We start from the raw sequence: 15,918 nt of genomic DNA on the forward strand, positions 1-15,918 counted from the left end.
TTTAAAAAGCAGAATTAGCCAAATGGAAAAGGAGGTCCAAAAGCTCAATGAAGAAAATAGTTCTTTCAAAATTAGAATGGAACTGATGGAGGCTAATGACTTTATGAGAAACCAAGAGATCACAAAGCAAAACCAAAAGAATGAAAAAATGGAAGATAATGTGAAATATCTCATTGGAAAAACAACTGACCTGGAAAATAGATCCAGGAGAGACAATTTAAAAATTATGGGACTACCTGAAAGCCATGATCAAAATAAGAGCCTAGACATCATCTTTCATAAAATTATCAAGGAAAATGCCCTGATATTCTAGAACCAGAGGGCAAAATAAATATTGGAAGAATCCACTGATCACCACTGGAAAGAGATCCAAAAAGAGAAACTCCTAGGAACATTGTGGCCAAATCCCAGAGTTCCCAGGTTAAGGAGAAAATATTGCAAGCAGCTAGAAAGAAACAATTCAAGTATTGTGGAAATACAACCAGGATAAGGGATTGCAGGGCATGGAATATGATATTCCAGAAGTCAAAGGAACTAGGACTAAAACCAAGAATCACCTACCCTAAGGTTAAAAAAAAGGCAGGGGAAAGAATCATGATCTCACACAAAGCAAAAGCAAAAATAGACCATGGAGGCTTTCTTTGTAGTTCCTCTTCTACTGTGGCTATTTTTTGTACTTCAGTGTCTCATAAGTTTCCTGGGTCTGGGTACTCAAGCCTGCTTAGACTTTCTCCAATTTCTTACTTTGTGATTAGGAAGCATTCAAACATCAGAGCTTTAGGTGATCCGCCCTTGGGTAGATGGACATTAATTAAAAGAGATAAGAAAGGAAACTACATCTTCCTAAAAGGTGCCATAGAAAATGAAGCAATATCAATACTAAATATACATGCACCAAGTGGTATAGCATCCAGATTCTTAGAGAAGTTAAATAAATTACAAGAAGTTAAGGAAGTTAAAGGAAGCTACAGCAAAACTCTACTAGTGGGGGCCCTCAACCTGTAAATCTCAGAACTAGATAAATCTAACAACAAAATTTTTAAAAAGTTAAAGAGGTGAATAGAATTTTAGAAAGGTTAGATATGATAGACCTCTGGAGAAAATTGAATGGGGACAGAAAGGAATATACCTTTTACTCAACTGTACATGGCACCTACACAAAAACTGGTCATGTATTAGGTTATAAAACTTCACAGTCAAATGTAGAAAAGCAGAAATATTAAATGTATACTTTTCAGATCATGATGCAATAAAAATTATGTGTAATAACGAGCCACGGAAAGATGGGCAAAAAATTAATTGGAAATTAAATAATCTAATCCTAAAGAATGAGTGGTCAAACAACAAATCATACAAACTATCAATAATTTCATCAAAGACAATGAATAATGAGACAACAAAGCAAAACTTATGGGATTCAGCCAAAGCAGTTCTTAGGGGAAATTTTATATTTCTAAATGATTAGATGAATCAGATAGAGAAAGAGGAGATCAATGAATTGGGCATGCAAATAAGAAAACTAGGAAAAGAAAAAATTAAAAATCTCTAGTTAAATAACAAATTAGAAATTTTGCAAATCAAAGGAGAGATTATTAATATTCAAAGTAGGAAAACTACTAAACTCATAAATAAAGAACTGATCTTATGCAAAACACAATAAATAGATGAACTTTTGGTTAATTTGATTGAAAAAAAGAAAACTAAATTACTGGTATCAAAAATAAAAAAAGTGAAATTAACTCAATAGTTAGGAGCTATTTTCCTTAACTGTAGGCCAATAAATCTGATGATCTAAGTGAAATGGATGAATATTTACAAAAATATAAATTGCCCAGACTAACAGAAGAGAAAATAAAATGCTTAACCCCATTTTAGAGAAAGAAATTGAACCAGTCATCAATTAACTCCTTAAGAAACTATCTCCCAGGTCAAATGGATTTACAAGTGAGTAAGCATTTAAAGAACAATTAATTCCAATGCTATATAAACTATTTGAAAAATAGGCAAAGAAGTAGTCCCACCAAATTCCTTTTGTGACACAAATATGGTACTCATACCTAAACCAGAAAGAATCAAAACAGAGAAAGAAAATTATAGACCAATTTCCTCAAGGAATATTTGATGCAAAAAGCTTTTTTTAAATATTCACAAAGAGATTACAGTAACTTATCATCATGATACTACACTATGAGCAGTTGGTATTTATACAAGAAATACAGGGCTGGTTCAATATTAAGAAAATTATTGTAACTGACCATATCAAAAACAAAACTAATAGAAATCATATGATTATCTCAACAGATACAGAAAATGTTTTTGACAAAATACAGTACCATTACCATTGAAAATACTAGAGAGCATAGGAATAAATGGAGTTTTCCTTAAAATGATAAGCAGTATCTATCTAAAACCATCAGCAAGCATTATGTGTTATGGGGATAAGCTAGAGGCATTCCCAATAAGATCAGGGGTGAAATAAAGATGCCCATTATTACCTCTATTAATCAATATCGTTCTAGAAATGCTAGCATTAGAATAGGCAATGAGGAAACAAAACTATCTCTCTTTGCAGATGACATAATGGTATACTTTGAAAATCCTAGAGAATCAACTAAAAAACTGCAATAAGCAACTTTAGCAAAGTTGCAGAATGTAAAATAAACACACATAAACATCAGCATTTCTCTGTATGACCAACAAAGCCTAGCTGGAAGAGATAGAAAGAAAAATTACATTGAAAATAACTGTAGACAATATAAAGTATTTAGGAGTCTACCTGCCAAGACAAACTCAGAAACTATATGAAAACAATTACAAACACTTCTCACCCAAATAAAGTCAGATCTAAACAGTTGGAAAACTATCAATTGCTCATAGGTAGACCAAGCTAATATAATAAAAATGACAATTCCACCTAAATTAATTTACTTATTCAGTGCCATACCAATTAAACTACCAAAAATTATTTTTTAGAGTTAGAAAAAAAGTAACAAAACTCATCTGTAAAAACAAGAGGCCAAGAATATCAAGGGAATTAATGAAAAAATGCAAAGGAAGCTGGTCTAGCCGCACCAAATCTAAAACAATATTATAAAGCAGTAATCATTGAAACTATTTGGTACTGTCTAAGAAATGGAGTGGTGGATCAGTGGCATAGGTCAGGTACATAAGGCACAGTAGTAAATAAATCCAAAGTCTTCAGCTTCCAAGAGAAGAACTCACTATTTGACAAAAACTGTTGGGAAAACTGGAAAAGAGTATGGCAGAAACTAGACACAGAACACCATCTTACACCCTATACCAAGATAAAGTCTAAATGGATACATGATTTAGACATAAGGGATGATACCATGAGCAAATTAGGAGAGCAAGGAATAGTTTACTGTCAGATCTATGGGGAAGGGAAGAATTTATCACCAAATAAGAGATAGAGGACATCATAAAATGCAAAATGGATCATTTTGATTATATCAAATTGAAAAGTTTTCACAAACAAAGCCAATACAACCAAGAATAAAAGAAAAGTAGAAATCTGGGAAACAATTTTTATAGCCAGTGTTTCTCATAAAGGCCTCATTACTAAAATATAAAGAGAACTGAGTCAAATTTATAAGAATACAAGCCATTCTCTAATTGATAAATGGTCAAACAGGCTGTTTTCAGAAGAAAAAATTAAAGCTATCTATAATCATATGAAAAATGCTCTAAATCACTCTTGATTAGAGAAATGCAAATTAAAACAACTCCAAGATACCACCTCCCAGCTATCACATTAGCTAATATGACAAAAAAGGAAAATGATTACTGTGGGAGGAGATGTGGGAAAATTGAAACACTGGTGCATTGTTAGTGGAATTGTAAGCTGATCCAACCACTCTGGAGAGCAATTTGGAACTATGCCCAAAGGGCTATAAAACTGTGCATACCCTTTTATCCAGCAATACCGCTACTAGTTCTGTATCCCAAAGAGATCATAAAAATGAGGAAAGGACCCAAATGTACAAAAATACTTTCAACAGCTCTTTTTGTAGTGGCAAAGAATTGGAAATTGAGGGGATGCCCATCAATAGGGGAATAGCTGAACAAGTTATGATATATGAATGTAATGGAATAATATTATAGTATAAAAAATGATGAGCAGGCAGATTTCAGAAACACCTGGAAAGACTTACATGAACTGATGCTGAATGAAGTGAGCATCAGTGCACAGGAATTGCAACGGTGACATTGTGCAATGATTAACTATGATAGACTTAGCTTTTCTCAGCAATACAATGACCCAAGACAATTCCAAAAGACTCATGATGGAAAATGCCATCCACATCCAGAGAAAGAATTCTGGAATCTGAATACAGATCGAAACATACAATTTTCACTTTTGTGGTTGTTTTTTATTTTTTATTTCTCATAGTTTTTCCCTTTTGTTCTGATTCTTCTTTCAAAACATAACTAATGTGGAAATATGTTTAGCATGATTCTATATGTATAACTTGTATCAGATTGAAGAGGAGAGAGGTAAGGAAGGAGGAGAAGAAGGAGAAAAATTTGGGACTCAAAATTTTACAAAAATGAATGGTGAAAACTATTAAAAAAAAGATGCCTGCATCACTTTGTTAATTTATGTATAGAAATCTCAGGACTTGGATTTTACCACTAGCTCTCTTCTTGGATACTATTTCCTACAAATTATTGAGTTTCTCTGCTAGTAATCTTCTTCTGCTTCAGCCTTCATTGTAATACCTATGTTCTTCTGATAATGCTAATCATTGCAAGTCATAGTATGCTACAATTTCTGAAGAATCAAGATTTTTCAGTCATTCAAAAAAATAATCATATGAATAATTTGTTATGCACCTATTATATGCCAAGCACTGGGCTAAGCACAATATGATGGGTATAAGCATGCTGCAACTCTAGCAATTACAAAAGAAGAATTGAGCATGTCATATAAAAATAGATGTATGAGTGAAAAAATTGCTGGACCAATCATTTCACAAGAATTATGGCTATCAAAAAGATAATCAATGTTCTCCATTGGTTTCTCTGTGTAATACCAAGAGACCAAGAGAAAGACCTCCAGAATATTGAGTAAACCATCTGTGGAGGATTTACGGAAAGACCAGAGAACAATCATCCTCAACGAAGTGTGTCTAGATAGTAATCTGCTCTGTTGGAGGGAGAATCCTCATAAGAAAGAGGAGAGGTCCACTGAAGAGTCAAAGTATATACTATTTGCTATTGTTTGTGGTTCTTGACTTGACAGAAATAAATGGGCAAATTTCTTCCTCTATTTTTTTTTTTTAGTTTAAAGCTCACTTGATCATTTTCACAAGACTAGCACATACATGTTTGCATGGATGTATATATGTATATGTATATATGTGTGTACATACATGTGTGTACACATATGGAATACACATATTTTATTTATGTGTTACTTATATATACATTACTCTACATTAGATCTACTCTATCTCTGACCAGAATCTTTAAACCAGTTGTTCACTTTCCAAATCTATCTTTCAGCAATGAAAACACAACCTGTAGCCCTAAAGTTCTGAATTTCCTGCCCCAAACTATATAATCCCTAAATTCTTTCTTATGTGATCATCTTTCTCTATGTGAATCACAAGAAGTATATAGTGGTGATGAGGTCTAGTGAGCCTCAGAAGGTTCTCTATTTCACTCTGGGAACACATCACACCTTCTGTTCGTGTCCTGCCAATATTTGACCTCTTTGGCAAACTTTTACAAGGAATAGTCACCCAGATTTGTTTTTCTTCCTTTGAATGTTACTGGATGACCTTTTCCCTGATGGTATCTGTGTTTCAACACCATCACTCTTTGCAACACAAGAAGCTACTTCTTCCTTGGTAGGTTCAGTTCCATACTATGTAGAAAAAGCCTCATGCAAGTTACATAGTACCAAATCCCCATGGTATTTCTTCTTCCCTTCCTTCTCTGTGAGAAATTTATACATTCTCCAATCTTCTGACATAAAATGAGGTTCCCTCAACCTCTTCAAACTCTTTCTGCCTCTCCTTGGTTTTCTGTTTTGTGCATTTCTTAGATTCTGACAATGAGCATTTCATTTTCTCTGATAACCTGGAGGAATAATCTAGTTCTTCAAAGCTTTCCTTCTACTATAGGAAACAACCTGCATTTTGTGGATACACTGCAATAGCAGAAATACAAAAATAGTATACTATTCATTAAAAAAATATCCCTACATTCTGGTAGATAACTTAGCACTTCTCTGAAAATTTTGTGGTTTTCTCATAGTAAAATATTATGGGAAAATGCCTTTTCACCATGCTAATGACAATAAAATAGGAAGTTGTCTATATCAGGAGAATAGGAAAATTTTTAAAAATTTGTATTCATTTTGAACTTTAATGCTAGAAGACCAAAAAATAGTATTTCCATGTACACAGCACAACACAAAAAGAAGATTCAATATAAAGCCATAAATTTCCATTTCACTCTTTTTAATTTAAAAAAAAAATTGTAATACAAATCATTTTCAAAGCTACCTTGCTTTTTTATAATTCCTTCTGTTTTCTCTTGCTCCCTGCTGTGCACTTTTTATTCTTTTCTCCCTCCCTTCCCACCCTGTCCTAGAAAAGGCTACCATTAGACACAAATGTGTGAGGGAGGAGGGGCGGTGTGTACAACCATACTATACATGTTTCTAGTTATCATATTTTTCTCTTGATGTGAATAGCATCTTCCTTCTCAGGTCCTTTGTAATTGATTTGAGTATTTATAATACTCAAAATGATTTAGTCATTCAAAGCTGTTCTTAGAACCATATTTTATTACTGTGTACAACATTCTCTTAGTTCTCATTTCACTTCATTATTTCATGCAAGTCTTTCCATGTTTCTCTAAAGTCAGTCAGCTTACTATTTTTTATAGCATAATAGCATTCCTTAACAACCATATGCTACTACTTGTTTAGCCATTCCCCAAATAACAGATATCCCCTCAACTTCCAGTTGTTTGCCACCACAAAAAGAACTACTATGAGTATTTTAGAACATGCAAGTTCTTTTCCTTTTTCCCTAATTACTTTGGGGAACAGACCAATAGCAGTATTTCTGGGTCAAAGGATGTATGCAGTTTTGCACCTCTTTGGGCATAATTCCAGATTGCTCTCCAAAATGGTTGAATGAGTTCACAATTCTACCAACAATGAATTAATATCTCAATTTTTCTACATCCCATCTAACATTTGTCACTTTCCTCTTCTGTCATTTTAACCAATCTGGTAGTTGTAAGATAATATCTCAAAGTTATTTTAATTTGCATTTCTCTAATTAAGTGATTTAGAGCATTCTTTGATATGATTATATATAGTTTTGATTTTTTCACTGAAAAATTGCCTGTTTATATCATTTGACTTTACCAGTTGGAAAATCACTTGTATTCTTATAAATTGGACAAAGTTTTTTATGTATTTGAGATATGAGACCTTTATCTAAAGAACTATCTATAAAATTTTTCTTTCCATTTTCTGTTTTCCTTCTAATCTTATTTATATTGGTTTTATTATTTCAAAATCTTTTTAATTTAATGCAATCAAAATTATCTATTTAATATCTCACAACACTCTCTTATTTATTCATAAATTATTGTCCTATCCATGAGTCTGGCAGGTAATATGTTCCATGTTCTTCTAATTTTCTTGCAGTATCTCCCTTTATATCTAGGTCATGAATCCATTTTGGCTTTATCTTTGTAAGATATTGGTCTATGCCCCGTTTGAACCAGACTGCTTTCCAGCTTTCCCTAGAACTTCTACCGAAAAAATGAATTCTTATCCAAAAGGTTAAATCTTTATATGTGTAAAACATGAGTACTATAACCGTTTGCTGCTACATAATGTATATTTATTCTCTTCTGCAGATCTGCCTTTCTGTTTCTTAGCCAGTACCAGATAGTTTTGATAATTACTGCTTTATAGCATGGTTTAAGATCTGGTATTGCTAGACCTTCTTCCTTTACATATTTTTTCATTATTCTTTTTATATTCTTCATCTTTTGTCTTCCAAATGAATTTTTTTTTCTAGCTTAGTAAAATAATTTTTTGGCAATTTAATTGGGATGGCACTAATATAAAACTGCCAGGTTTTTTATTATATTGGCTTGGCCTACACATGAACAATGGCTATTTCTCCACTTATTTAAATCTAATGTCATTTATATAGTGTTTTATGATTATATTCATGTAGTTCCAGGGTTTGTTTTGGTAGGTATACTCCCAGATATTTTATAATGTCTGCAATCATTTTATGGGGTTTTTTTGTTGTTGTTTGGAGGTGGAGAGGCGAGGCTATCAGGGTCAGATGACAAAGTCACACAGCTAATAAGTGGCATATGTCTGACGCTGGATTTGAACTCAGGTCCTCCTGACTACAGGGTTGCTGCTCAATTCACCGGGGCCTAGCTGCCCCTACAATTGTTTTAAATGGTATATCTCTTACTATCTCTTCTTGCAGGGTTTTGTGGTAGATATATAGAAATGTTAATGATTTGTGTTGGTTTATTTTATATCCTGCTGCTTTGCTAAAATTATTCATTGTTTTACACTAACTTTATAGTTGAATCTTTGAGATTTTTGAGGTATATCATCATATCATCTGCAAAAAAGATAGTTTTATTATCTCATTGTCCATTCTGTTTCCTTTAATCTTTTTTCCATTTCTTATTGCTATTGTTAACATTTCTAATGTAATGTTGAATAATATTGGTGACAATGGGTATCCTTGTTTCACTCTCGATCTTATTGGGAAAGGTTCTAGCTTATCCCCATTAAAAAAATTGCTCACTGATGGTTTTAGGTAGATGCTTTTTATTATTTTAAGGAAAAATCCCTTTATACCTATGCTTCTGAGTGTTTTTAATAGGAATGAATGTTGTATTTTATCAAAAGCTTTTCTGAATCTCTTGATATAATTACATGAATTTTGCTCATTTTGTTATTGTTATAATTAATTGTGTTAATAGTTTCCTTTATGTTAAACAATCCCTGAATTCCTAGTATAAATACCACTTTCTTGTAACTTATAGTATTTTCTCAACCTGGGAGCTTCAAATTTGGCTATGATGTTCCTGTGAGTTTTCATGTTGGGATCTGTTTTAGGTGGTGACAGACTGATTTTTTTTTCCATTTCTATTTTTCCCTCTTGTTCCAGAACTTCAGGACAATTTCGCTGAATGATTTCTGATAATAGACTCTGATAATAGACTTCTGATAATATGGTCTCTTTTTTTTAAAACCACAGTTTTCAGGTGGTCCGATAATTCTTTTATTGTCTCTGCTCAATATGTTCTCCAGGTCAATTGTTTTTCAGTGAGAAGCTTCAAATTCTTCTATTTTTTCCCTTTTTAAATTTTGTTTTATTATTTCTTGATGTCTTATAACATCATGAGCTTCTCCTTGACTGATTCTAGTTTTTAAGGAGTTATTTTGTCCTTTAAATTTTGGGACCTCTTTTTCCAATTGATTGACTTTCTTTTCATAATCTTCTTGATTTCTTAGATAACTCTTATTTTTTTCTCTAATTTTTCTTGTCTCTCTTATTTGCTTTTTAAAGCCTTTTTTAAAGATCTTCCAAGAACTTTTTCTCAGACTTGCAACTACTTTACATTTTTTTAAGTAGGAGTGATTTTTTTAACCTCACTATCTTCTTCTGGGTATGAACCCAAATCTTCTCTATCCCCATAGTAACTACCTATGGACAGATTCTCCATTGCTTACTCATTTTGGAGTTGTGTGATTTTTTGGTTTTTGTTTTGGGGTTTTTTTGCTGTTTATTATTATAGTCAGATTATAATCCAGAGGTGTGGGGGATGATGCCTCAGGCTTACAAGTTTTCTGAGATCTGTCAAGGAACCCAAACTCAGGCACTTCTCTCTGTACCTGAGCCACAACGAGGACCCCAGTCATGCTGTCACTTCTAACTCTCTCGCTGCCTGTGGACCTTCTTGCAGCTGCAAACTTCAGCTCACCCCTCTGCCCTGGAACTGAAACCAAGGATTCCATGCTCCTACAAGTGCCCATAGTCAGCAGGGTTCCTGCTCCTCTGCTACCACACTCATCAAGTGTGTGCTCATTCCTTCTCACCCACAGTTGCAGCCCAGGACTATGTCTGGTCAGCAGAACTGTGCCAAGGTCCCAGGACAGCAGAGAGTCCTTCAGTCTTCCATTATTCAGATGTCCGACCCCCAGCACTGAAGGTGCTGCCCACCGGGCTTGTTGTTGGTTGATTCAGAGTTTACATTTCAGTCTGCCCTTGGAGGTTAGGCTTTTCCTAAAGTCCTCTTAAGTTGTGTTAGGAGGACAACTGCTTCCCCCACCCCCAACTTTTAATCATTTCTGCCACTCAAAGCACACTTTAACGCAATGTTTTACCTTGTTTGTGTGAGGATTTTGGAGAGTCTAGTATTTCCTGTCTTATTGCACCATTTTCCCAGAATACTCTTCTGTAAATAGGAGAACTAAAGAAGAGATGGAAGTCCAGCCCTGGGTGAATAGGACAATGAAAAATAGCCAGGAAGAAACAAAACTTCTCCAGTTTTGCTTTGCTGCTTCTCTCTGCCAAAGAGAATCTTTGGGCTGCTATTGGTAAAGAACAGAACAAGAAATGGCTAACAAGTTTACACCCAAGATAAGGAAATACTAAAAGGGAACATCTAGCTGTCTTAATGACTTCAGGACACTTGGCCCAAAAGAGATCTGTGTCTTAGGGCACTGAAATAGTTGGCAGGTATAGTTGTGGAGACCCTGTCATTGATCTTGGAAAGGTTTTGCAAAATGAGAGCCACAGCACAGGACTGGGAAAGGGCAAATGTTATTGGATTTTTTGCTATATATATAAAGGGAAGAAAGGGGCATGTGCTATTCATAATCCAGGGGACTTGACTTTGATTCTTGGCAGAGTTCTAGAATATAGTATAAAGAGATAATGAACATCTAGAAAAGAATTAAATGACCAAAAAAAGCCAGGATGGCTCAATGGGAAGAAGTCATGCTATGCTAGCTAACTTCACTTGATTCTTTTAAGGGTTTACTAGACTGGCAAATGGGGAGAATGTTAGAGATTAGGATTACTTAGGTATTAACCAAGTATTTGACAGATTCTCTCATTTTATTCTTATAAAAAAGAATGTGACAGCAGTGGATAAAATGCTGGGCTTGTATTAAGGAAGAACCAATGTCAAATTCAACCTCATACACTTAGTAGCTATGTGACCCTGGGCAAGTCTCTTAACATCTATGCACCTTCCTTTCCTCAGCTATAAAATCAGAATAATAGCACCTGCCTCTCAAGGCCATAGTGAAGACCCACAGACATAATATTTGTAAAGCACTTAGCATACAGTGTCTCTTACGTAGTAACTGCTTATTAAATGCTTGTGGGGAAAAATGTGGGTGATGTGATAGTGCAATTGATCAACTGATACAAATTGAAAGGTCAGATCCAAAGTAAGTCATTAATGGTTCAGCATCATCTTTGAGTGAAAGCTCCAGTGCAGAGCTCCATGGTTTTATGCTTGATTTTGTGCAGTTTAACATTTTAATGATGGCCTCCATAAAGACATAGATGTCATACTTATCAAATTTACAGGTGACACAAAATTGGGAGAGATACCTAGCACACTGGATGAAAAAGTCAGGATCCAAAAAGACCTTTACAATCCACAACATAGGATTAACTTCATTATATGAATTTTAATGAGGATTAACATGTCTTCCACTTGGGTTTTTTATACTTTGGGACTAATTTTTGAACCCAAGTGAAAGACATATTAATTCTCACTAAAGTTCATATGATTAAGTTAATTCTAGTTTATCTTTACAAAAGGTCTTCAGTAGACTTGGGGCCCAATACAAGTCATTTATATGCTCTGTCAACCAAGAAAACTAATCTGATTGTACTTTGGAGCAAAAACAAAAATCACTGCATCCAGAAATTAGGAAGTTCTAACATAGTCTGCCAAAGTTAGATCATATCCGGAGTACTATGCATTGGGTGTCATATCTTAAAAGGAACACTGATAACCTACAGTGTCCAGAGGAGGACTTCCAGGATGAAGGACTTTGAGGTCATGTGCTATGGAGGATCAGTTGAAAGCCCTGGGGATGTTTAACCTGGAAAAAAAGATTTCAGGGAGGGTGAGTGGGTGGTTGACTATTTTTAAGAATTTAAAGGGCTGTCAAGTGGAAGAGAGATTAAGGTCTTCTGCTTGACTGAGAGTTCAGAGCCAAGAGAGATGGATGTTAGTTATAGAGATTTATATAAATTTCATAAAAGGAAAATCTTTCTAATAATTGGAGCAATACTAAAATGAACAGGCTGCCTTGGGAGTTAGTAGGTTCTTCCCTTACTTGAGGTCTTTAAGTGAAAATTAAATGATTGCTTATCAGGTGTTTTGTGTAGAAGGGAAGCCTTTCTTCTCAAAAACTACATGATTCTGTAGTATTTCATGTTATAGTGGGAAGAGTATTGGCCTGAAAGTGAGGAGATCTAAGTCCCATTTTTGACTACTCTGCTATGATGACCTTAGAAAAGTTCTTTAACCTTTTAAAGTCTGTTTTGCCAGCTGTAAAACGATGATATTGCCTGCTCTGCCTACCTCATAGAATCTAGCAAGGAGCAAATTAGATAAAACATGTGAAGGTAATTTTATAACTATAAAGCACTGTATCAACCTAAGTTATTATTAATATCTAAGAATAGGTTAAACACTGTAGATGATGCGGAAAAAACTCAGTTACCAAATTATCTTTCTGAGTCTCCTTTTCTTACTCTACTGACCAAGAGACATTGGGGGAGATCAGGGTCCTACTCATTGCCCCATATCACTGAAACTGGCCAGACTCCAGACTGGAGGGTCCCCTAAGATGCTATCATGTAAAGTGGGTCCTTTGGCTACCCCAGGAGGTAGGGAGAACAGATCCATGCTCCTGTTGCTAGGTGACAAAGCTAGAAATGACCATAGCAAATCAATAATAAAACCAGAATTAGAACTACAGAATCACTGAACTGGAAGGAACCTCAAGAGGTCTGCTTTTGCTCTCGTTGCTATGACTTGTTCTCTCCCTCTTGGTTGTTTTGGTTTTGTTTTTTTTCCTGTTCTTTCCTGGAAGAGTTAAGTAAGCTTTTCCCCTTAACCAATATATCCTGTATTTCAAAGAGCAGGCCACAGCAGAGTCTGCCAACTACTTCCCACATGCCAAGTCTTCTGACTATATTTATCTGAATGCACAAATCCCCTAGGGCTGGGTGGACACGATGTCAGGATTTGCTGGCTGGACACACTGTTTGCCTTGCTCAGGTGTTCACAAATACCTGTCCTATCTGGGTTGAGATTATTTCCTGCCTTCATAGGAATCACATAAAAGCCCTGAACCAGAAGTCCAAAAAACTGCCTCAGTCACCAAGTTCATTTGTCGTTACGAGTGTCTCCCATTGGTTCCTGTCACTTTGTCTGCCGCATCTTTTCTTAGACATCTCCTGGCCTCTAGCTTTGATTTTGGCATTCACATTCTGGTGTTTGTGTCCTCATAAATCTGGCCTGTTTACATGCTGTCTAACTTGTTTGCCTTGAATTTTGAGAGATGTGGGTTCTAACCCTGGCTCTGCTGATCATTAGTGCTTGAGTATGTATGTCATTTAACCCTTTAAGTCTCAGTTTCCTCATTTGTGAAATGTGAGGGAGTTGGACTAGATCAGAAATTCCCAAATTTATTTGACTTTCTGCCCCCTTTCCCCCCCCAAAAAAAGCAACTTTTACTCAGCGTCCCTCTGGAAAGCTACTTTCTTTAACCCTTTAATGATTTTTTAAAATTTGCAGCATTTAAAAAATATAATTTTTTTAAGTGATACATCTTAAATTTAATGATTTGTCCTAAATTTGTGGGGTTTTTCCTGCATTGAAATTTTTATGACACAATATTACATCATGAAATTGTGTAGTATCATAATGTAAACAAGTCATTGCATGTATATATTCCTGCTGATGTATGCTGGACTTCCTGACAATGTACAATACTCTCACCTGTCAACACTTGCTTGTTAAGACCTGTCAGCAGACTTTCTGATTAATTATGACTTGCTTTTTGTGTGGAAAATGATGTAATCACTACAGCTTTAACTCTGTTACACAACAGATGAAACATGTGCAAATGGTTTTTCAAATTTTTCTTATCTTTTCTTCTTTCCTTATGCTTCCACTACCCCATTCTAGCCCCCAATTGCAACTGAGGCTACTACTGTCCCCCTGGATCATTTCAGTGCTTCCCAGGTGGTAGTATCACCACCTTTGGGAACCTATGAACTAGAACTCTAAGGCCTCTTCTGATTCTAAGAATCTATGATTGTGTCATCTACCTCACTCCGACTTCTGGCCTTATTCCGATCATAAGCATCAGGACCCACTCCTACTTTAGACTGCCTACCTCATTCCAGAACCCCAGTAAGTTCTTATATGTGTATATGTGTAGATATATACATATATATATATATACACACACACATATATAATATGTATATATGTGTGTATACATATATATTTTTATATATCTTCTCCTTAATATTTTATTTTTTCAATCACATGTAAAGATAGTTTTCAACATTCACATTTGTAAATCCAAACCTTTCTCCCTCCCTCCCTCCTTATTTTCCCTCCCCCTCCACAAGACAGCAAACAATCTGATATAGCTTATACATGTACAATCACGTTAAACTTCTTTCCACATTAATCATGTTGTGAAAGGAAAAAAACCATGAGAAAGAGAAAATTTAAAAAAGTGAAAATAGTATGTTTCCATCTGCATTCCGAATCTATAGCTCTTTCTCTGGTTGGGGATAGCATTTTCCATGATGAGTCTTTTAGAATTGCCTTGGATCATTGTATTGCTGAGGAGAGCTAAATCAATCATAGTTGATTATTGCACAATGTTGCTATTGCTTGTAATGTTAATCAGAGAGTTAAAGATCTTCCCCACCCATGAATGGACCTGCCCATTAAGGAAAGCTTGATTAGGGGAGGCTCACAATTTTGTTAATTTCTAATGCACTGGTTCTCAAGGGTTGTGATGACCTCTGGCTATGAAAAATGTATAAATACTCTAAGGTTAGGTTTATCTTTGTGGCTTAGTCTTTGGAAGTGTTTGTTTGCCCATATGAGACTCTGAGCAGCCTCTAAGAAGCCCCACTCCCACCACAGTTTGAAAACACAGATATTGATACTTCTCTGTCTGCTAACTATGTATATACAGTCAGACAGTTTGATCTGTGATGTATGTATTGTTTATGTCAGACAGTTGGAAACCCTTTCTGTTGGTTGATCTTTGTTTCTCTGTATTTTCTCTGAAGTTCAGGGTGCTGACATTTTCCCCTGAACTAAGTAAATGATATATGTGCTTGATTAAAGTGATGGTTGACCCTTCAAAAGTTACTTTCCTTTTAGAAAAGCAGATCTAAGAACCTGTGATAGCAGGCCACACTGTGTAGGTTGGGGTGCTTCCATTTACATTGTTGTGTACAATGTTCTCTTGCATCAGTTCATGTAAGACTTTTCAGGTTTTTTCTGAAATCTGCCTGCTCATCGTTCTTATAGCACAGTAGTATTCCACTATATTCATATACCACAACTTGTTCAGCTATTCCCCAACTGATGAGCATCCCCTCAATTTCCAATTCTTTGCCAGCATAAAAAGAACTGCTATAAATATTTTTGTGCATGTGAGTCCTTTTCCTTTTTAATGATTTCTTTGGCATACAAACCTACTGGTGGTATTGCTGGATCAAAGGGTATGCAGAGTTTGGTTGCCAATTAGGCATAGTTCCAAATAATTCTACAGAATGGTTAGATCCGTTCACAACTCCATCTCCCATGCATTAGCAT

The sequence above is a fragment of the Notamacropus eugenii genome, chromosome 4, assembly GCF_028372415.1.
Source record: "Notamacropus eugenii isolate mMacEug1 chromosome 4, mMacEug1.pri_v2, whole genome shotgun sequence".
NCBI lineage: Eukaryota > Metazoa > Chordata > Mammalia > Diprotodontia > Macropodidae > Notamacropus > Notamacropus eugenii.